Below are 25,276 nucleotides of genomic sequence, written 5' to 3' on the forward strand. Positions count from 1 at the left end.
CGACTTCTTCTTACACACTTGTTTTATTCCTGTGAAAAACTTTACTTTTGTTGAGGAACTCCTAAAAATGCAGCTAAATTAATTATTTTCTGGCTTCCAGTAAGACGAATTCGTCAGGTTTCTTTCTTTTAAGTGGTTGAACGTCTCTGATTTTGAACTTGTCAAACTTGCTAGTTTTCTAGCCTTTGATTGGACGTACTTGTCAAGTTTCAGGCGTCTTATTGGTTGAAGTTCAGAGGTTTCACGCTTACATATGGTCATCCCCCCTTATTGCTCTCTGATTTTAAGTGCTGTTAACATAGTTCAAACCAACGCCTGCTTTAGGGTTTGCGGTTGGTTTTTGAGAAACTTTGGCCAAATCCGTCTGTTGTCAGACTTTTTCATGATTTACCCTTTGACCAAAAACTTTTGTCATCGTTTATTTTTTTTTCTTTTAAAAAGCGTACGAAGGAAAATTTACTTTCTTACAAAATAATACTGATAATTACTTAAAATGTAAAAAATTAAAGCATTTTTTATAAATGATACCGAATAAACTCTAACATTTGAACCAGTAAAAATAATCAGCTGTTTAACTTTTTATAATCTACATAAATATAATAGCGCTGTTTGTTGTCTGTTGCACGTTCTCGTAACTACTTTGCAGCGTATCGACAGGTCTTCACTCAAACTGTTGTGAAGGTTCATTAGGTCCGTGCGAATATACAAATTTTTCAGTTTTGCATTTTGCGTTTTGCGGTTTTATGAGCGTTTTCTAACACTACTTCTCTCTCTACTGATGGATGTTCACCATATTTGCCATGAAGGTTTGTTGGGTTCATGCGAAGACACTAAAAAACGGTTGGCTTCAAATTTTATGCTTTGCAGTTTTTATTCGCGTTTTTTTACAATTGCATGTAAGGAAAGAACTTTTCATGCCGTAAGTTAACCTTTCATTAGTCATGAATTTACAATACTTCAGTTCAGAGAACGAATACTGCAAATAGTAAACAAATAACCGAATAGTAACGTAGAAATATAAAGGAAATATTTGTATTTTTATAAGGGAAATAATTTACTTGTTTGTTGTTAAGCACGAAGCTGTATATTTGCATGAAACCTATCTTTGAAACCGAATCATGCATTTTAGCGTCACAAACCCTCTAACTTAGGGCTCTCGATTCGCAGTTTGAGGGTCACCGAACATGCTCGCCCTTTGAGCCTTTATAATCTGATGGTCAATTTTATTATTCGTTAGTAGAAGGGAGCAACCCAAGAGTTAGCTATGGGTGATGCTGACTATCTGACTTTCCTCTGGTCTATCACTTTCAAATTAGAGCCGGCTAGCACAGATAACCCGCGAGTAGTTTTGCGCGAAATTCCCTAAACTAGCCCATTAGCTTACAGAGCAGGAGGCTAAGTTTGTTTTGAACATTCGACTAAAGCTACATATGTGTCATCTCTGCTAGCCGTACATAAATTTGAGCTCTTGGGCTACTCTAATTGAACAGTGAAATTTGACCGTCACTCTTATAACGTACCCACAGCCTGACTCGGCATAAAGAAAATTATAGTTGTCTTAATAACAATCCCGCTTTTTATTTTTTTATTTGAGTAATCTATTAACAACATTTATTTTTTTAGTTAAAATCACTTCTATAAACTTAAAACTAGGGTTAACAAGAAATATAATTCCTAGAAATTAAAGAGATTTATTATCGTTAAAGTTCCTCCCTTTTCCTTCGTCGATCTCTCATTTAACCCCACATAACTTACAAAATTAAACAGATTCTTCAAGCGATTATGTTTTTTAACAAATTGTTGGAAAGAATTAACACATCAAAATTTAGTTTTTTAAACCGGAAAAGGGTTTTAATTACAACTTGTGCACTATTATGTTGTCCAGTCAACAAAAATTAAAAAGTAAAATCATTCTGTTCTATCTGCATGTTGGTAAAATTTCCAATAACAATCTTGAAATATAGGGGTTTGTGCCCGAAATTAAAACTAAAGTAAGTTTGAAGTGAAGAACTTGGAATAATAATGAGAATGTTCGGTGGTTAGGTACTCGACTCGTAATAGGAGAGTTCGAATCCCCGTCACACAAAACATGCTCGCTCTTTCAGTCGTGGTTGCGTCATAATTTGACGGTCAATCCCACTATTCGTTGGTAAAAGAGTAGTTGAACGGTTGGCGGTGGGTGGTAGTTGACTAGCTGCCTTCCCTCTAGTCTTACACTGCTAAATTAGGGACGGCTAGTGCAGACAGCCTTCGTGTAGCTTTGCGCGAAATTCAAACCAAACCAAAATATTTTAGCATGTAGAGATACAGGGAGTGGTCTAATATACCGTGCACTTCTGAATGTATTTAAATATTTATCTGCGGTTTGTTTGATCTGAAAAGACCTTCTTAAACATTAAGCGACTTAAACACACTTTCCGACAAGAATTTCCCTGCTTGGCAACATAAAAAAAGTTCCTAAACAGAATCACTCTGCTCAAAAGTACAGACTGACCTCTTCTCTATTATACGCCTGCTTAGCAACAAACCAGCTTCTAATAATCGCTGCTTAGCAACACCTAAAGACTTTATGAAAAACAAACAAACCACTACTTAACTATTCGTACTATAGTACCAGAAAAATTCCAGTTTTTCTGCTTGGATGTTAGTGGAAAAATATTTATATTTATGACCCAATTAGTTCAAATTGTATTTGTAGAGCACTTTTATGGCATTTACAGTTCGTGTTTTTAATACTTCTCTTTCTTTACTGTTCTGTTTGCTTCGTGTGGTATCTATTTTGCTTATTCAGTTGGAGTTTTACGCCCACCCACCCACCTAGTCATTTGAATAAAGGAAAGCAAAAAAAAAGTGTTTTTTTATGAAGCATCATAATGGACTGATAATGTTTTTAGCGAGGTATTCTTAGCGTGTATAATACAAGTGACAAAGTTGGACCATTATAATTAACGTTTCGGTCCACTTTTGTCGAAGTGTCGAACCTGGCAGGATATGGATGGCCTTGTAGCTAGTACACTCGACTCACAATCTGAGAGCAGGGGAATCGTATCTCCATCATCGAACATGCTTACTCCTTCCAGCTATGGGGCGTTATAAAAGAGTAGTTCGACTGTTGGCGGAGGGTGAAGTTGACCAGCTGCCTTCCTTCTAATCAGTCACTACTAAATTAGGTACGGTTAGCACTCGCGTAGATTTGCGGCATTCTAAATAAACCTGGGCCTGGCATGGCCAGGTGGTTAAGGCACTCGACTGGTAATCTGAAGGTCGCGGGTTCGAACCCCGCTGTCCTAAAAATGCTCGCCCTTTCAGCCATGGGAGCGTTATAATGTGACGGTCAATCCCACTATTCGTTGGTAAAAAAGTAGCCCAAGAGTTGGCGATGACTAGCTGCCTTCCCTCTAGTCTTACACTACTAAATTAGGGACGGCTAGCACAGATAGCCCTCAGTAGCTTTGTACGAAATTCCAAACAAACTAAGTCAAACATTGTCGAAATATTACGTCAATAGTTCAGATGTTTGTTTTGTATTTCATAACACGCTCGACATAGTTTTCAAGATTACTATTTGGTTTATAGTGCGTCGGTGGGACAGCGATAACCTTGAAGATTTACAACACTAACATTGAGGATCTTGTGGAAGACACAACCAGATAAACGATTGTGAAGCTTTCCACTAAGGTAGTTACATTTGTTTTTAAAAATTCTCGCAACTACTAACATTTTTCCTGTTATTGAGCGGTAAAATACGCAGAAGGTAACTAGCCAAAAGTACCCATCGCGAACACTTATATTACGCTTACTTGACGAATGTTGAGACTCTTATAGCTCACGTACCGCTCTTAGGTTTGAAACACATTTCTGCGGAAAGAGACCATGAACCAACTCATTCACAGTCAGAGTACGCTAACCTCAAAAAACATGTCATGTACCATCTTCGGTAAAAAAAAACAAACAAAGAACTAGTGGCTGAGTGGCGCTAAAATGTTTCCCACCCACTTTTAGTTCAGGATAAAAATGTAAAATAATATAACATATTGTTTAGGGACAACAAAGGACCTGTTAGTCCATCTCGGCTGTCTCCCCCTCTAAACTAAACTAAAATTAAATGAATAACATACTAAAAAAACTAGATATGACGTCACTCACTGAACGAATAAAACATTTGAAGCAGAATTTGAAGAAACAGGTGATTTAAATTACATTTAATTTCTTTTAGCTTTGTTAAATCTCTATAATCTGAAATATCATCTTTCGACATGATTTATATGTTGAATATTTTCATCGTTTTCAGCCTTTGTCAAAAAAAAAAAAAAAAGGGGGGGGGGTTACAGGAGGCCTAAAATTGTAAAGGAAACTTGATGATAGGGTTAGAGAGAAAGGAATGGAGCTTGACATAGTAGTTATTAAAGAGAACCGAACCCCCAAAGCACAACTCTTCTATCCATTTAGCATGGGTGTGACTCTTCAACCAGCATAATTTATTGTGCGCATGAACAAAACCGATCAATTCGTGTCTCTCTTTCTCCACACGATTTCTATAAATTAATTCGAATGAAAACAGGACTTGGATCTTAAGTGTTTTTATACACCAGCTGGTTTTAGTAGTTATGCTAAACTTATGAATGTTTTACGTTTTTTTGTTCAGTTTATTTGTAATTATATACAAAGCTACACAACATTGTGCCCTTTATGGGTATATAAACCAGGATGTTGCATAAAAATGCACGTACTTACCACTTAGTTACTGGGGGGGGGTAATCTGTTGTGTTCAACGCAAGGATATGAACCCCGGATTCTTACGTTGTTAATCCATAAACTTGCCATTAGCTGGTGGGACGTGTCATTCGTAAACGATGAAATAAGTAAATAACAAGAAAAAAACTTACACCGAAGGAAAACTGTTTTTGATCCAGCTGTTACTATAGTGTTTCAACAAACACGAAAGGGAGTTGTCTACAAACATCACAAAAATGGTTTATTTCGAATACAAAACTGTGACGAAAACATTTAGAAACGGATGTAGCTGGGGACCAGAGGTTTGGTAATTGTGCCATTCTAGTGTAACAAGTTTGTCATATGTAACCATAGCGGAAAACACTACGAGTACATCGCAAGTTAATATGTGTAGCTTGGCTAATAACGAATCATCTGTATACACTAAGATAGTTAATAACACCTAGTGATAATTATGTTTAGTACGGTTTAACACAAAATGTTAAAAAGCATAACTTTAGTATAACATATTAAAATTGTTCGTTAAAAACGCGATAAGAAATATTAATAATATTTGATGACTGACCGTCGTGGTCGACTAGACAGTAGGTTGTATTTTCATAGATAAATATAACACAACAAAAAGACTTCGGTTGTAATGGCTTGCAAAGCAAAAGTGCTTTGGTTATTAGGGCTCATGTAGTGAAAGTTATTGGAACGTATGTGGCTGTTTCTATAATTTTGCCATTTTTCCCGCTTTTTGATTAGTTTTAAGACTAAAGTTAGTTTATATTATGTGAAATCAAAGGTGTTATCAGTGAAGGTTATTTAGAAAAGTGGGAAATATTAAAAAAACAACAACTAAAGTGGACCAAAAGTGTGAAAACAAAGTAGGAAAAGACATTTAATAAAACATTCTCTGTACAACCTCATGAGTGGCGTGTCCAACATCTGATTCATACATATTTCGTTCATACTTTCTGTCTTGTATAAAATAAACCAGAATGAATTAAACGTGGTTATGATTACGATGCAATAAGTTGTGGCTTTAATGAACTATTGATGGAAATAGATGTACTGTACCATCTCTTTAAACGACACCCGATGAGTCACATACTTGTGGTTTGGTTTAGTTTGTTTTGAATTTCGCGCAAAGCTACTCGAGTGCTGTCTGCGCTAGCCGTCGCTAATTTGACAGTATAAGACTAGAGGGAAGGCAGCTAGTCATCACCATCCACCTCCAACACTTGGGCTACTCTTTTACCAACGAATAGTGGGATTGACCGTGACTTATAACACCCCATGACTGAAAGGGCGAGCATGTTTGGTGTGACGGGGATTCGAACTCTCGGATTACGAGTCAAGTGCCTTAACCACCTGGCCATGCCGGACCAGGATATTTACTTGGGTGTACCTTAACCACCTGTCCATGCCGGACCAGGATACTTACTTGTGTGTACCTTAACCACCTGTCCATGCCGGACCAGGATACTTACTTGTGTGTACCTTAACCACCTGGCCATGCCGGACCAGGATACTTACTTGTGTGTACCTTAACCACCTGGCCATGCCGGATCAGGATACTTACTTGTGTGTACCTTAACCACCTGGCCATGCCGGACAAGGATACTTACTTGTGTGTACCTTAACCACCTGTCCATGCCGGACCAGGATACTTACTTGTGTGAACCTTAACCACCTGTCCATGCCGGACCAGGATACTTACTTGTGTGGACCTTAACCACCTGTCCATGCCGGACCAGGATACTTACTTGTGTGGACCTTAACCACCTGGCCATGCCGGACCAGGATACTTACTTGTGTGAACCTTAACCACCTGTCCATGCCGGACCAGGATACTTACTTGTGTGAACCTTAACCACCTGTCCATGCCGGACCAGGATACTTACTTGTGTGGACCTTAACCACCTGGCCATGCCGGACCAGGATACTTACTTGTGTGTACTTTAACCACCTGTCCATGCCGGACCGGGATACTTACTTGTGTGAACCTTAACCACCTGTCCATGCCGGACCATGATACTTACTTGCGTGTACCTTAACCACCTGGCCATGCCGGACCAGGATACTTACTTGTGTGTACCTTAACCACCTGGCCATGCCGGATCAGGATACTTACTTGTGTGTACCTTAACCACCTGGCCATGCCGGACAAGGATACTTACTTGTGTGTACCTTAACCACCTGTCCATGCCGGACCAGGATACTTACTTGTGTGAACCTTAACCACCTGTACATGCCGGACCAGGATACTTACTTGTGTGGACCTTAACCACCTGTCCATGCCGGACCAGGATACTTACTTGTGTGGACCTTAACCACCTGTCCATGCCGGACCGGGATACTTACTTGTGTGTACTTTAACCACCTGTCCATGCCGGACCGGGATACTTACTTGTGTGAACCTTAACCACCTGTCCATGCCGGACCAGGATACTTACTTGTGTGAACCTTAACCACCTGTCCATGCCGGACCAGGATACTAACTTGTGTGTACCTTAACCACCTGGCCATGCCGGATCAGGATACTTACTTGTGTGTACCTTAACCACCTGGCCATGCCGGACAAGGATACTTACTTGTGTGTACCTTAACCACCTGTCCATGCCGGACCAGGATACTTACTTGTTTGTACCTTAACCACCTGGCCATGCCGGACCAGGATACTTACTTGTGTGTACCTTAACCACCTGGCCATGCCGGATCAGGATACTTACTTGTGTGTACCTTAACCACCTGTCCATGCCGGACCAGGATACTTACTTGTGTGTACCTTAACCACCTGTCCATGCCGGACCAGGATACTTACTTGTGTGAACCTTAACCACCTGTCCATGCCGGACCAGGATACTTACTTGTGTGTACCTTAACCACCTGTCCATGCCGGACCAGGATACTTACTTGTGTGAACCTTAACCACCTGTCCATGCCGGACCAGGATACTTACTTGTGTGGACCTTAACCACCTGTCCATGCCGGACCAGGATACTTACTTGTGTGGACCTTAACCACCTGTCCATGCCGGACCGGGATACTTACTTGTGTCTACTTTAACCACCTGTCCATGCCGGACCGGGATACTTACTTGTGTGTACTTTAACCACCTGTCCATGCCGGACCGGGATACTTACTTGTGTGAACCTTAACCACCTGTCCATGCCGGACCAGGATACTTACTTGTGTGTACCTTAACCACCTGGCCATGCCGGACCAGGATACTTACTTGTGTGTACCTTAACCACCTGGCCATGCCGGACCAGGATACTTACTTGTGTGTACCTTAACCACCTGGCCATGCCGGACAAGGATACTTACTTGTGTGTACCTTAACCACCTGTCCATGCCGGACCAGGATACTTACTTGTGTGTACCTTAACCACCTGGCCATGCCGGACAAGGATACTTACTTGTGTGTACCTTAACCACCTGTCCATGCCGGACCAGGATACTTACTTGTGTGGACCTTAACCACCTGTCCATGCCGGACCAGGATACTTACTTGTGTGTACTATAACCACCTGTCCATGCCGGACCGGGATACTTACTTGTGTGAACCTTAACCACCTGTCCATGCCGGACCAGGATACTTACTTGTGTGAACCTTAACCACCTGTCCATGCCGGACCAGGATACTTACTTGTGTGGACCTTAACCACCTGGCCATGCCGGACCAGGATACTTACTTGTGTGGACTTTAACCACCTGTCCATGCCGGACCAGGATACTTACTTGTGTGTACTTTAACCACCTGTTCATGCCGGACCGGGATACTTACTTGTGTGTACTTTAACCACCTGTCCATGCCGGACCGGGATACTTACTTGTGTGAACCTTAACCACCTGTCCATGCCGGACCAGGATACTTACTTGTGTGTACCTTAACCACCTGGCCATGCCGGACCAGGATACTTACTTGTGTGTACCTTAACCACCTGGCCATGCCGGATCAGGATACTTACTTGTGTGTACCTTAACCACCTGTCCATGCCGGACCAGGATACTTACTTGTGTGTACCTTAACCACCTGTCCATGCCGGACCAGGATACTTACTTGTGTGTACCTTAACCACCTGGCCATGCCGGATCAGGATACTTACTTGTGTGTACCTTAACCACCTGGCCATGCCGGACAAGGATACTTACTTGTGTGTACCTTAACCACCTGTCCATGCCGGACCAGGATACTTACTTGTTTGTACCTTAACCACCTGGCCATGCCGGACCAGGATACTTACTTGTGTGTACCTTAACCACCTGGCCATGCCGGATCAGGATACTTACTTGTGTGTACCTTAACCACCTGTCCATGCCGGACCAGGATACTTACTTGTGTGTACCTTAACCACCTGTCCATGCCGGACCAGGATACTTACTTGTGTGTACCTTAACCACCTGGCCATGCCGGATCAGGATACTTACTTGTGTGTACCTTAACCACCTGGCCATGCCGGACAAGGATACTTACTTGTGTGTACCTTAACCACCTGTCCATGCCGGACCAGGATACGTACTTGTGTGAACCTTAACCACCTGTCCATGCCGGACCAGGATACTTACTTGTGTGGACCTTAACCACCTGTCCATGCCGGACCAGGATACTTACTTGTGTGGACCTTAACCACCTGTCCATGCCGGACCAGGATACTTACTTGTGTGGACCTTAACCACCTGGCCATGCCGGACCAGGATACTTACTTGTGTGAACCTTAACCACCTGTCCATGCCGGACCAGGATACTTACTTGTGTGAACCTTAACCACCTGTCCATGCCGGACCAGGATACTTACTTGTGTGGACCTTAACCACCTGACCATGCCGGACCAGGATACTTACTTGTGTGTACTTTAACCACCTGTCCATGCCGGACCGGGATACTTACTTGTGTGAACCTTAACCACCTGGCCATGCCGGACCAGGATACTTACTTGTGTGTACCTTAACCACCTGGCCATGCCGGATCAGGATACTTACTTGTGTGTACCTTAACCACCTGGCCATGCCGGACAAGGATACTTACTTGTGTGTACCTTAACCACCTGTCCATGCCGAACCAGGATACTTACTTGTGTGGACCTTAACCACCTGGCCATGCCGGACCAGGATACTTACTTGTGTGGACCTTAACCACCTGTCCATGCCGGACCAGGATACTTACTTGTGTGGACCTTAACCACCTGTCCATGCCGGACCAGGATACTTACTTGTGTGGACCTTAACCACCTGTCCATGCCGGACCAGGATACTTACTTGTGTGGACCTTAACCACCTGGCCATGCCGGACCGGGATACTTACTTGTGTGTACTTTAACCACCTGTCCATGCCGGACCGGGATACTTACTTGTGTGTACTTTAACCACCTGTCCATGCCGGACCGGGATACTTACTTGTGTGAACCTTAACCACCTGTCCATGCCGGACCAGGATACTTACTTGTGTGTACCTTAACCACCTGGCCATGCCGGATCAGGATACTTACTTGTGTGTACCTTAACCACCTGGCCATGCCGGACAAGGATACTTACTTGTGTGTACCTTAACCACCTGTCCATGCCGGACCAGGATACTTACTTGTGTGAACCTTAACCACCTGTCCATGCCGGACCAGGATACTTACTTGTGTGGACCTTAACCACCTGTCCATGCCGGACCGGGATACTTACTTGTGTGTACTATAACCACCTGTCCATGCCGGACCGGGATACTTACTTGTGTGAACCTTAACCACCTGTCCATGCCGGACCGGGATACTTACTTGTGTGAACCTTAACCACCTGTCCATGCCGGACCAGGATACTTACTTGTGTGGACCTTAACCACCTGTCCATGCCGGACCAGGATACTTACTTGTGTGGACCTTAACCACCTGTCCATGCCGGACCAGGATACTTACTTGTGTGTACTTTAACCACCTGTCCATGCCGGACCGGGATACTTACTTGTGTGTACTGTAACCACCTGTCCATGCCGGACCGGGATACTTACTTGTGTGAACCTTAACCACCTGTCCATGCCGGACCAGGATACTTACTTGTGTGTACCTTAACCACCTGGCCATGCCGGACCAGGATACTTACTTGTGTGTACCTTAACCACCTGGCCATGCCGGATCAGGATACTTACTTGTGTGTACCTTAACCACCTGTCCATGCCGGACCAGGATACTTACTTGTGTGAACCTTAACCACCTGTCCATGCCGGACCAGGATACTTAATTGTGTGGACCTTAACCACCTGTCCATGCCGGACCAGGATACTTACTTGTGTGGACCTTAACCACCTGTCCATTCCGGACCAGGATACTTACTTGTGTGTACTTTAACCACCTGTCCATGCCGGACCGGGATACTTACTTGTGTGAACCTTAACCACCTGTCCATGCCGGACCAGGATACTTACTTGTGTGAACCTTAACCACCTGTCCATGACGGACCAGGATACTTACTTGTGTGGACCTTAACCACCTGTCCATGCCGGACCAGGTTACTTACTTGTGTGGACCTTAACCACCTGTCCATGCCGGACCAGGATACTTACTTGTGTGAACCTTAACCACCTGTCCATGCCGGACCAGGATACTTACTTGTGTGAACCTTAACCACCTGTCCATGCCGGACCAGGATACTTACTTGTGTGGACCTTAACCACCTGTCCATGCCGGACCAGGATACTTACTTGTGTGGACCTGAACCACCTGGCCATGCCGGACCAGGATACTTACTTGTGTGTACTTTAACCACCTCTCCATGCCGGACCGGGATACTTACTTGTGTGTACTTTAACCACCTGTCCATGCCGGACCGGGATACTTACTTGTGTGAACCTAACCACCTGTCCATGCCGGACCAGGATACTTACTTGTGTGTACCTTAACCACCTGTCCATGCCGGACCAGGATACTTACTTGTGTGGATTTTAACCACCTGGCCATGCCGGACCAGGATACTTACTTGTGTGTACCTTAACCACCTGTCCATGCCGGACCAGGATACTTACTTGTGTGAACCTTAACCACCTGTCCATGCCGGACCAGGATACTTTCTTGTGTGGACCTTAACCACCTGTCCATGCCGGACCAGGATACTTACTTGTGTGGACCTTAACCACCTGTCCATGCCGGACCAGGATACTTACTTGTGTGTACTTTAACCACCTGTCCATGCCGGACCAGGATACTTACTTGTGTGGACCCATAACTTATTTATTTCTTCTTCTTCTTTACAACTTATCACCCATTTTGCAATGAAGACAATATGATTTTGTACGTTAGTTATATAGGTGGATTAAAAATCGAAAATACAAAACTCTAAGACATTCCTCTAAAAATCGATTACACACTTTTGTACGTGCTCATAAATTATATAATAATCGTGAACATAAAAAAACAAAGTAGGCATAAACCAAATATTGGACACGCCCCTTTGTGAGATTGTGCAACTTCATATCGCACCTCTTTATACCTTTATATATATTTCCAATGTTTCGTGTAATTTCTTCATACAAGATGACATGATTTTATGCATCATTCATTCATCACTGTTGATATCCTGTACATTTATGTCAACAGTGGATACAAAGTTGATTTAATTTACAGTATGTATTATAAATTCCTTCCGAAGAGCGTAGCTTGTCTTCTAGCCTAAGTAATGAAGTTCTCTCGAGAGTCACCCTGTGTTGACATACCAGAAACTACTCACAGTTTCCAGTTTTTTTTACACACATTGCTCTAGGTCGAGAACACTACTCACTCCTCTTCAAAACAAACCAACCCAACCCTTCACTGTTTTATTTAACCACACCGACTCTGTATATGGAGTGAGCGAGCGGACTATGTGCAGCATTTTAAAATGGCGTCCCTGTTCAAGGTATTACCTGAGGTACGTCGAATAGCTCTTCTCATTGGTGATGTTTAGTAACGAAAACGCTAGCACTGGCACGTGGTTCCTACGTTATTGTTTTATTTGGTACTCTTATAACTATAGTAAGTCTGTTTGTTACACAGATAGAAGGTTTTAATAATGTCAGTCAAACTCAAGAATTTGTGATTTTGTAAATTTTTTGTATCTTTTCTGATGACTTTTTCAAGTGGTTCCATAACTTGTAACTTTTTATGTGGTTTACTTATGACCTAAAGGTTTCTTTCAAATACTTTTGAATATTTATTATTTGTTTTAAATATGTACATAAGTAAATAGTTTGTTTTACATGTATTGTGTACCCATTACGTTTCTATTATGAGTACTACCGTATTTGTGATATACTAGTAAAGAAAGTTTTATCAAAAAAAGAAGTAAATATAGGAATGGCTAATACCATTCTTTCAAAAAAACAGTATAAACAAGATAGTAAGGATGGCATGCACGTAATCCATACGTATACACAGTGTAGTAGAATGTTAACCGATAAAAAAATAAAAATAAATTAAATTCACTCGTGATTGAATAATTATATTTATCGCTATATGTTAATTCGTGCCTGTGCTATTATGTAGGAAAGATACAAATGCCATCCCTACCTACTACCTTATTTGATTTGTTTTTGAAGGGTTAATATTATACATCATTCATTTACTTTCCTTTTGATAAAGTTTTTCTGTACTTGTTTATTTATTTTTAATGCAGTGTTTCAATAGACATAGAAATGCTGTATTTATAATCAAGTTTTAAATATACTGAGGCTTCAACTGTAATATTTATTATTGTTTATCTATTACTGGCTGATCCGCCCTGTACTGTAGCTTTATAACTGAACAAATATCTTTTGAGAAGGATAATTTCAAGCAGTAACGATAAAATCGTTCGCACCAGAAGTATGATTTTAAAAATTACTACTGGTTAGAAATAATACTTGTAGAAATAGATCCTCCGTTTAAAACTATGTCATGTCAGTGAAATTGGTTAATACCTTTATTTTGTTTTCTGAGTTATCATGTGATAAAAAGAAATGAAAAGAAAAATAACAATAAGTTCTATATTTTTGTTTATTATGATATTCACAGAACCTCTGACTCAGTCATCACATAGGTATTGTTATAAAAGGAAACATTGTGTAGTATCATAAGGTTCTAACGATGTACTGAGGAGATATTTAAAATATCATTTTGGTGAACAATCCTACAGAAGCAGTGCTCCTATCTGCCTGATACAATAACGATATTAGACAAGTTATATAATTTTACCCGGTTCTTACAAAAAGATTATATAGTCTGAACAGTGTCAGTAGGCTACTTAGTGAACGATATTATGTTATATAGTCTGAACAGTGTCAGTAGGCTACTTAGTGAACGATATTATATTATATAGTCTGAACAGTGTCAGTAGGCTACTTAGTGAACGATATTATGTTATATAGTCTGAACAGTGTCAGTAGGCTACTTAGTGAACGATATTATATTATATAGTCTGAACAGTGTCAGTAGGCTACTTAGTGAACGATATTATGTTATATAGTCTGAAAGTAGGCTACTTAGTGAACGATATTATGTTATATAGTCTGAACAGTGTCAGTAGGCTACATAGTGAACGATATTATGTTATATAGTCTGAACAGTGTCAGTAGGCTACTTAGTGAACGATATTATGTTATATAGTCTGAACAGTGTCAGTAGGCTACTTAGTGAACGATATTATATTATATAGTCTGAACAGTGTCAGTAGGCTACTTAGTGAACGATATTATGTTATATAGTCTGAACAGTGTCAGTAGGCTACTTAGTGAACGATATTATGTTATATAGTCTGAACAGTGTCAGTAGGCTACTTAGTGAACGATATTATGTTATATAGTCTGAACAGTGTCAGTAGGCTACTAAGTGAACGATATTATGTTATATAGTCTGAACAGTGTCAGTAGGGTACTTAGTGAACGATATTATGTTATATTGTCTGAACAGTGTCAGTAGGCTACTTAGTGAACGATATTATGTTATATAGTCTGAAAGTAGGCTACTTAGTGAACGATATTATGTTATATAGTCTGAACAGTGTCAGTAGGCTACTTAGTGAACGATATTATGTTATATAGTCTGAACAGTGTCAGTAGGCTACTTAGTGAACGATATTATATTATATAGTCTGAACAGTGTCAATAGGCTACTTAGTGAACGATATTATGTTATATAGCCTGAACAGTGTCAGTAGGCTACTTAGTGAACGATATTATGTTATATAGTCTGAACAGTGTCAGTAGGCTACTTAGTGAACGATATTATGTTCTCACAATTTAAGTAAACAGTAATTAATTGTACAAATGTATACAGCGGATGATATTCTCGTAGTTTTTTACAATGCAAAAGCTGAACTTTAGTTGGTTGAATCATACACGGATTGTTCTTAACGTTAAAATACTGTTTTTCTACAACCTGTCAGACCTCTTACGGGATGCTTAATTGGGCAACAAGAAGAAAAGGTGTTTTATCATAAAGAACAATCCGTGTATAATTTTGTTGTTACTATACCCATGTTACGAGTCTTAAAAATGCTGAATGTAACTAATACATTTGTCACCTGGCGGCTCAGCTATAAACTTAACAGCTTATAATATTAAAAAATATTTTTTTTATCCATGCTGTGGGAACATTGTGCGACTTTGCTGAATACGCTATAAACAAAACAGACCTAACTTTAACTTCCTATAATTAATTTATTCAATGTATAAGAATAAGTTTGTTAGCTGCGAAAAGCAAGGTCACACAATGTGCCCATAGCATGGATAAAAAAACATTTTTTAGTCTTGTGTTCATAAAATGATTTAAATATATTTAAAAAAGGTAATGTTTCTGGGATTAATTTCATCTGAATGTAATACAGAACCAAGTTGACCTTGACCTTTGACCTAAGCTTTTAGTAATTAGGCATATCTCTCTGCAGTGTTTATTAATATATTAAGTTGTTTTTGATTGGTCCAGTGAATTTGTCAGAGTTTGTACAGCTCTACTGACATCAGCATTTGGTCAACTCCATGCTTATTCATCAAACAGCAATTTATCAAACAATGGGTTCATATTCATTGTTCAAACAGTGATTGTAGCTCATTAGTAAAACAGTAATTGTAGCTCCTAGTTCAAATAGTGATTTTTTGATAGTTGTCCAAAAAGTGATTGCAGCTCGTTGTTCAAACAGTGATTGTAGCTCGTTGTTCAAACAGTGATTGTAGCTCGTTGTTAAAATAGTGATTGTAGCTCGTTGTTCAAACAGTGATTGTAGCTCGTTGTTCAAACAGTGATTGTAGCTCGTTGTTCAAACAGTGATTGTAGCTCGTTGTTCAAACAGTGATTGTAGCTCGTTGTTCAAACAGTGATTGTAGCTCGTTGTTAAAATAGTGATTGTATACTCGTTGTTAAAGCAGTTATTGTAGCTCGTTGTTGAAACAGTTATTGTGTGCTCGTTGTTGAAACAGTTATTGTAGCTCGTTGTTCAAACAGTGATTGTAGCTCGTTGTTCAAACAGTGATTGTAGCTCGTTGTTCAAACAGTGATTGTAGCTCGTTGTTCAAACAGTGATTGTAGCTCGTTGTTCAAACAGTGATTGTAGCTCGTTGTTAAAATAGTGATTGTAGCTCGTTGTTCAAACAGTGATTGTAGCTCGTTGTTCAAACAGTGATTGTAGCTCGTTGTTCAAACAGTGATTGTAGCTCGTTGTTCAAACAGTGATTGTAGCTCGTTGTTCAAACAGTGATTGTAGCTCGTTGTTAAAATAGTGATTGTATACTCGTTGTTAAAGCAGTTATTGTAGCTCGTTGTTGAAACAGTTATTGTGTGCTCGTTGTTGAAACAGTTATTGTAGCTCGTTGTTGAAACAGTTATTGTGTGCTCGTTGTTGAAACAGTTATTGTAGCTCGTTGTTGAAACAGTTATTGTGTGCTCGTTGTTGAAACAGTTATTGTAGCTCGTTGTTGAAACAGTTATTGTAGCTCGTTGTTGAAACAGTTATTGTGTGCTCGTTGTTGAAACAGTTATTGTAGCTCGTTGTTGAAATAGTGATTGTGTGCTCGTTGTTGAAACAGTTATTGTAGCTCGTTGTTGAAACAGTTATTGTAGCTCGTTGTTAAAACAGTGATTGTATGCTCATTGTTCAAACACATAAATACAGTGCTATGCAAAAGTGTTAAGGCAAAGTTAAAGATTAGATTTCAGGCTACTTTCAAAAAATAATGGAAGATAAATCACAGGTGAAACATCAACGTGTTATTAATCTTCATACTTAGTACAACAGAAACTCAGTGGAAGTGCTTGAGTTCAGTAAACAGTTAATATTTTGTGCGTCCCCTTTTGCTTTAATAACTGCAGACAGTCTTTCAGGCATTGTGACAACATATTTAACGAAAGTGTCCTTTGGAACTTTACTCCAAGTGTTTCTAATACTCTCCTATAAAGTTTCTTTGGAAGTAACCTTTGGTTTGTCAAGTTTTTGATCGATCAAATCCTATATCTGCTCAGTTTGGTTGAGATCAGGGTTTTATGGAAGCCATTGCCTCATTTCAATGATTTTAACAGCTTCTTTCTTAACTAATTAATTTCTGCATCGGTTGGATGATGTTTGGGGTTGTTATCTTCTTGGTAGTAGAATCCTGTATTAATAATACGCAAACCACTAGGTATACTATGATGGTCCATTAGTCCATATATTTTGCAAATATCTCCTGTTACCTCAGTAGAAAAAACACCCCACACCATCACACCACCTCCACCATGCTTCATGAAAGGTGCTATTCATTGAGGTAAGTATTTTTCTACTTTCTTCATTTTATTCTTGTTTTTTTAAGCACAATCCTTTTGACATTCCCTTCGTGCAAATATACTGGAATTTCAAAAGAATGATAAGTGTTCTGACTGTGACTTATTCATTTGTCAACAGGGATCAGTGAAGTATTACCATAGTGTTAAAATTCATATTCTGTAATGGCATAGAAGAATTAGCCATATAAAATGGAAATAATGATAAAGTTTTCTCTTGTTCTAACACTTTTGTATTGTATATTTTATTTTTATATAATTGTATTTTCGTTGTTTAAGTTGTGATTCATACACTATGTTCCATCTTTATCCAAACAGTAACTTCGTTTAAAGAGCAACTGTTTTTTAGTATGTTTACAATCTGTACCATTCAGAGGTGTTTGAATGTTCTTTATGTATTAAATATGCATAAATTAAATTGTGACACAGAGGGAGTTTCTAACTTTTCTCTGTGTGCTTCCTCCATTTAAGGAAGAAAGTTGAAATTATTCTGTAAAAATGTATTGCTGCAGTAGTCACCCCTACACTACCCCTTCCCCAAAGTTCCAATAATGCCTTGGAAGTATAACCAATAACGTTTTTTTCTCTCTTCAACTAGTGCTTTAACGATAAGCTTTAGAAGTTATAGCTCTAAAATTCAGAGTTCGATGCCTTCGCTAGGCTCAACACAGATAGTCTATTGTGTTTCTGTTTTCTACCTGTCTGTTTACTCTCGTCTTCCCCTTTCTCTTAGCAACTTTATGCTGTATTTTAAAATATCAGATATGAAAATATTAAATAACTTAATTGCCAATGGAATAGACGTGTTTGTTTGGATGAGCACATTTCTTTTCAGTGGTTATATTTGAGAAAATAATGGTTTTCGGAATTTATCATTAGTAACTATCTTGTTTGGAAGCTTTTCTTTACACCAGTGTTTCTCAATGTCCCACATCGCATTCCTCTCTTAGCAATCCCAGACTCTTCCCATCCTTAAAACATCATGAAATGATAAGTTATTTCATAAACTAAACTAAAAATAGAAAACATGGAGTTAGTTAGACATATTACAGAAACATAGATGTTTTGCATATAAATCTGGAATAATAAAATACAATCATAAACATAATAAAACAGGAGAAATTCACAATATCCTTCCCACCAAACAGCTGTTCAAAATCCTCTCCTGGGGGTTTATATGGACCTCGTTGAGAACCACTGCTTTACACAAAATGTGGCGAATAGTACAACTAGGTCATATTAATTTCAGTCGTTGGTACAAAGTTTATTTGACGCAAGGGCGTTTCGTGTTTCATGCTAAAAGTTAGATGGGTTTATATTTATTGTAAGTGACTGTAAATGGGAAATGATTAATATTTTATGTCTTTGCGAACCTCTTCCCAGGAGACCGTCATTGACTCCCTCGGGAATCGCGACCGACAGCTTGAGAAACGCCACAATAAACGTATACAAGAGATGCTTTATACATCATGGCAATTCTGAGAACCCATGAGTGAAAGCATAGGGGAATGTGTAATGATATGTCAGCCACACTATCTCTACTGACGAGGCCTTTCACCTAGTACCAGGGTGGCTGTGATACAGCAGACAGAACAGTGGTCATGACACAGTATCACCAATATTCGTGAACAACTGTTGGATATTGATATCTCCAAAAAAATGACGTTGCTCGACACCAAATGCTTGTTTTAGAGCAAAACCACTTTGGGTTATTTGTCGTGTCCTCCACCGAAAATCAAACCCCGGATTTTAGTGTTGCAAGTCTGTAAACTTATCGCTGTCCCACCAGGAAACAACACGCAAGGCTGCTGAATATTAACTTTTCCTTATTGTTGTAGGGAAAAGCCTCTGACTTGCATTTGTATCCTAATAAAATGACTGATCGAGAGGTTATAAATACAGAATATTTTGTATTAAAATGCTGTATAATATTCTCATGACGACCAACGAACTAATACCAAACTTGTATAGTATTTCAGGTAACCCTAGAATTTAGACCAGGCTGTATTTTAAATGTGGTTTCCTAACTATTTACGTATCAAAATGCATTACTTTGTTATAGAGTCCTTAGCAATGTACGAATCACAAAAATATAAACATAGATTATCATCAGTATTACATTAATTCCTGTTTTGGTCTCTTTTCATTTTCAGATAAACTAGAAGATAGACATCTAGTCAATATCACCAACTTTCACCTTTTCTGAGACTTTAATCAGATAGAGAGGTTTGACTATAACTCTTATAACGCAATTACACCTGTAAGTGCGGAGCGCATTTTAACGGTGACGGGTCGCGAATCACGATTTTTTGAATTCACAATCCTGCTACACTAGCCACTATCTCACGTCAAGTCGTAGTCAGTTCTTTACAATGAATGTTGTAAGACGGAAAAAACAAAACAAAAACAGACCCCTTTCATTGCGATTGGTTTAAATACATGTCTGTAAATTGGAAGATAGAAATTAATGAGATAAACAGTGAAATGTTTATACATCAAATGAATTTTATGAATTGATCTGTTTCTTCGTAATCAAGAACTGGAGTATCAGTCTATAAAGGCTTATTGTTACGTCCAGCTATTTAATCTTGTTGCAATATTACAAGCAACAAACAAAATAAAATAAGTTTATGATCATTCAGGTGGAATTATTTAGCTTCTATTCTTTGAATATTGATGAAACTCTTATAGCTATATCGCTTAGGGCGTTTTTCTTTTTTGGTGTGAATGTGGTTCTATAATTAGATGTGTGTGTTTTTCTTATAGCAAAGCCACAGAGGGCTATCTGCCGAGTCCACCGAGGGGAATCGAACCGCTGATTTTAGCGTCGTAATTCCATATACTTACCGCTGTACTAGCAGGGGACTACAAAACATTATATTACAAGATCACATCAGTGGTGTCAAAACACTGTATAATTTAAGTTTTTCACAAGTGGGTTTTTCTTCTTAATTTTCATTACAAACTTTGTCTTTCAGTACGGGTTAACCAGTAGGAGGAAGGATTATAAGTCTTAATCAAGCAACCATTTAACTTATGTGAGGAGAGACACTGATTCATGAAGATTTCGTGACGGTCAATCCCACTATTTGTTGGTAGAGAAGTAGTCCAAGAGTTGGCGGTGGGTGGTGATGACTAGCTGCCTTCCCTCTGGTCTTACACTGCAAAATTAGGGACGACTAAGGCAGACAGCCCTCGTGTAGCTTTGCGCGAAGTTAAAAACAAACAAACAATATTTGGTAAAGTCTGTTACATTTTTGATCACATAACCTTATCTTTCAATTAGATAACCAGTAAATGAGCTGAAAACTACATGAAAAAAAAAAGTTCGGTAGTAATCCAGGAGTTATCGTGTATAGACTTTGAAACCAAAGATTTTCTATTTGTGTCCTTGTGCGAAAATTCTAAACAAATGACTAATATGCTTCTGTCAATTTATTTAATCAAATAGGCACTTAACAACAACAAAATCAACATAGGTTTGTGACTTGGTCAGGTATAAGAAACGAGAGTTAAATAATTGCCAGAGATTTATTCCAGTTTGTTCAACAGAAACAAACACATAAAAATAGACATCAACGTAAGAAGAGTGCATGTACTTTTAGAACCATCAACAGACTGAGTGTATAATTCGTTACAGTATTCTTGGGTGTGATTTACTTTAAATACAATGACCTTCATAGCAATGGACCAAAGAGAAACACGAATAAATGTTTTGTCGTGTAACTTAAGAACCGAAAAACGATACGTATAGGACTTTTTTGTTATCACATCTGGCAAGGTCATCAAAAACCTTTATAGCGCTCGTTTACGCGAGCCCCTCTCCCTACTTTCCCCTACTTTACAGTTGAAAACTGGTTCATGTCTTAATTACTTATCCTGTAGATGGGCAACTCTGCTTAACTAACTGTTTCAGGTGTATGAACGTTTATTTTCACCACATTTGATATTGATGAAGACCTGTCTATTCGAAAACTGCTCACCAGGAATGTCATTTAATTTCAAGACTCAAGGATTGAACAGATCCTATCAGCAAAACACAACAAAAACTAGTACCAAGTCGACAAATAGTCTCGGGTTTTAAGATATAACTCGTTTTAAACGATGTTATGGGTAAATAAAAGTATATCTACATTTCAAACTACTGAAAACGTTTCAGAACTTATTAGGTAATTCCGGCTATCTGATCAACGTGGGCTAGACAGTAAATTTGAAAACTTGCAAGTTGTGCCCGCTTACTCCCCACTTTAAAATTGTGACGTCCGATGAGGGCGGATGTGAGGTCTCATAATTCGATTAGAGTAGCCCAAGGGTTGGCGGTGAGTGTCGTTGACTAGATGGCTTCCTTTCGTCTATCACTTCAGAATTATTGACGGCTTTGTGCAGGTCGGCCTTATGTAGCTTTACGCTAAAGTTTTAAACAAACTGAAAGGCTTAGGAGTTATTTATCATGCAACGTTTTCTTATCAGTATTGGTTTGGGGAAACACTTATAGTTTTGCAGTTATTGGGTTGAAATGAAGTTGAAGGTCTCTATAATGTCCGACCGAACAGCATCATATATACATTTGAGAAAAACACAAAACAAGCTAAAATTTTAATAAAAACGTACTTACTTTCCGAAAATTCGCAATTGTTTATTAACATTTACAAAACTTGATTAATAGATGCATACAGTTCAGTTTATTATTTAATAGATCTGTTTGTTTAATAGAAAGAAGTCTTACAAGTGACGTATGCTGCTGACTAGATTTCCTCCTTCTGACCAGCGATTTTAAGTTAGAGATATCGATGCTTAAACATCTGGGATTCTGATCAGAAAATTGAACTCACGTGTCGCATAAGGTATCAAATATTAACAATCTGTTTAGTAAACAATGTTTATGCTTTACTTCAAGGCCTATTTATGATTTTGTCCCCTAGTGCCACTGTTGTATGTTTGCGGTCTTTCTTTGCAATCAGACTACTGAAAAATTGTCATTCTGGTAAACTAGATGGATTATGGAAAGTAATCCAGATGAATAGTATTTTTGATATGACAGTATTGTGATGGAGGTTTTTTATTTTTTTTTTTTTTTGCAGGGGAAGCTGTGTTATAGAATTATAGACAACACGAAAGATCGTAAGATATATTAAGGCAAGACGTGGCGACCATGGTATGTGACGACATGATGAGGCGTCACAATTTTGTGTAAATAAAATATCCTAAACCTATGTATACTAATGACACAGTGGTATGTCTGCAGACTGACAACCCTAAAAACCAAATTTCGATACCCGTGGTGGGAATAGTACAGATAGCTTATTGTGTAACTTTGTGCTTAATACATGACAACTATAACTTATGACTTTAGTACATTAAGTGTTTTCATTCTTGTTAGAGGTATTTCTTTATTGTTTTCAGCACTACTAGCCAAGAGAGAGTTTCCTGAATCTTGTGTTCCTCGTGGCAAAGCACCACTGTCACCTGTGTCCATCTTTAACTACAAATCGACAGACCTTTGAGACCAGATGAAATGAGTGTAGCTTCAGTTTAAGTTGTAAGGGCACCAGAGGAGCTGTAATCAACATTAAATATTTAAATCATGTCTTGACTTAGTTACTAATTTCTACACTGAAATTTTATTAAAATGATAAAAGATGACTGTCGTTATTTATACTGGGTTTCACATAGGGCTTTCAAATCACGATCTTTTTAAGTGCTGAGGCCTTCCCCTGCTTATACCGCTTATATCACATTTATAACGTCAGGTACTAAAACATAAGTTTACTGTTAAGCAAAAAGCTTCACAACAGATTGTCTATGCTATTCTTACCGAAGAAATCGGACCCCTAATTTTAATGTTATAAGTCGATAAGCTTACCACTGAGAAACCGGAATATTGTGTCCTTGGATTAATCCTAAATATGCAGATATTTAATCCTTTAGCGGTAAGTAGAGGAGCTGAGAGATTGAATATTGATAAAGCATCAGGATCAGATAGGGTTTTTCCCACGGGGTTTAAAAACAAAAGGTCAAAGATCAAATACGCGAGTTTCTCTTTTTCACATTCGTTAAATTAGTAATTTGTTGGTCAAAGTAAACTGTTGTATATTTTTAACCGTGTTGTATATGTATATTGGCTCAGAAGTATCAGTATACATATAGATTTGTGATATCATATCGTAACTTAACTCTCAGAATATATTAGTTTTGGTGAACGCAGCTTCTTCATTGGTGGATTATTTGTTGCGTGTGAAACATAGAAATAAGTTATATTCAACTGATAACTGGGTGGCATATTCTTCTTCAAGAATAACGCTCCTGAGAACCTTATCTCACACAAACATGATATGGCATGAAAAATAAAGTGCGTTCATTCTGAGTATTTTACCCAAAATGCAGATGTCTCCTGAGGGGGGGGGGGGTAGTTAGTCGCATTCTGGTCTTCACGTATGTAAGCAACATAACAGACACAAGTTTCTGCCTCAATTCGCAATTTGCAGAAGACGTTGGAATTTGGAAGAACTCATCAGTACCGTTCATAGCAGCCACAAACCTACAACCTGTATAAATCAAATAGTGGGATAATGACAAAAACACAGAATTAAATTCAACGTCCCTAAAACTTAATGCTGATTTAGAAAGGGAAAAAATACTAAAAACTACCAACGTGTAAAGGAATGGAATCATATTTCAGACTGCCCAGTTAGCTAGCTTTTTTAGGTTTCACATATGATTCTAAAGTAAACTGGAAAATCCATATTAACCAGATTCGAACCAAAATGTAGAGACGTTCAAATTATGTCAAAGCCTGTCAGGTAACAATTCAGAAGCTTCAACACTGATCACTATTAAAATATACAAACAATATATATGACCAGTAATTGAATATGTTAGTCCAGCAAAGATAAACATTTCACCAATCTTAATAAAGAAACAATTACAGCCACTACAAGGCCCTGCATCACCAGGTGGTTAGGGCACTCGACTTGCAATCTGAAGGTAGCGGGTTCGAATTCCCATCTCACCAATAATATGACGTTATAATATGACGGTCAATCTCACTATTCGTTGGTAAAAGTGTAGTCCAAGAGTTGGCGGAGGATGATGATGACTAGCTACCTTTTCCTTAGTCTTGCACTAATAAATTAGGGATGGCTTGCGCAGATAGCTCTCGTTTAGCTTTGCGCGAAATTCAAAACAAACAAATAATACAAAATTTGATACTCACTGGAGCATATAAAATACCAATAACCACAAGTTCAAATTTACAACACAAATACGCAAATTTAGAAACAATAAACGACAGACTCTTACATTGTTCAAATAATTACTTTACGATAAACCAGAATAAGAACGAGTTACTGACGTCAATGTCTCACTATATCATACATGATGAAAGTATGTCTAAGTACTTCTTCCCAGTTAATATGTACTTTAACAGTAGAAACAGGCCACCTGGTGGTAGACTTAAATATAAGTATCATTTAACTAGTTTATAATAGAAGTATTAATCAAGGTAATTGTATCTGTTACAATTTTCATGAATTAGTGAAATGAATGTGTCACAATATAGGACTATACACACCAAGCGAAGAAATGTATATTCCGATACAAAATGCTCCACGGCTTTGAAAAGGTTACTTGTAACTAAAGGCTGTTAATGGTTCACATCCCTCTATAATTTGTTTGATAATTAGCAAACATGTTTGTCTATTTTATGCAAGAATTACAACAGCTGTTTTGAATGGAAGAATGTTTATTCGAAGCATCTGACCTTCCTAGATCCCAACAAAAGGATCTAAATCCCGACCCAGAGAAAACTTTCG

The 25,276-nt window shown here is 38.7% G+C and overlaps 1 long non-coding RNA gene across 1 annotated transcript; it reads left to right on the top strand.

The window, feature by feature from the left end:
• Positions 1-12,246: 12,246 nt before the first annotated feature.
• LOC143239884 (uncharacterized) lies at positions 12,247-23,050 on the top strand. The gene is made up of 2 exons (XR_013021425.1): positions 12,247-12,713; positions 22,869-23,050. It is a non-coding gene; the product is annotated as an uncharacterized LOC143239884 (long non-coding RNA).
• The last annotated feature ends 2,226 nt before the right edge of the window (positions 23,051-25,276 follow it).

Source organism: Tachypleus tridentatus, chromosome 13 (assembly GCF_004210375.1).
Source record: "Tachypleus tridentatus isolate NWPU-2018 chromosome 13, ASM421037v1, whole genome shotgun sequence".
In the NCBI taxonomy this organism is placed as follows: domain Eukaryota; kingdom Metazoa; phylum Arthropoda; class Merostomata; order Xiphosura; family Limulidae; genus Tachypleus; species Tachypleus tridentatus.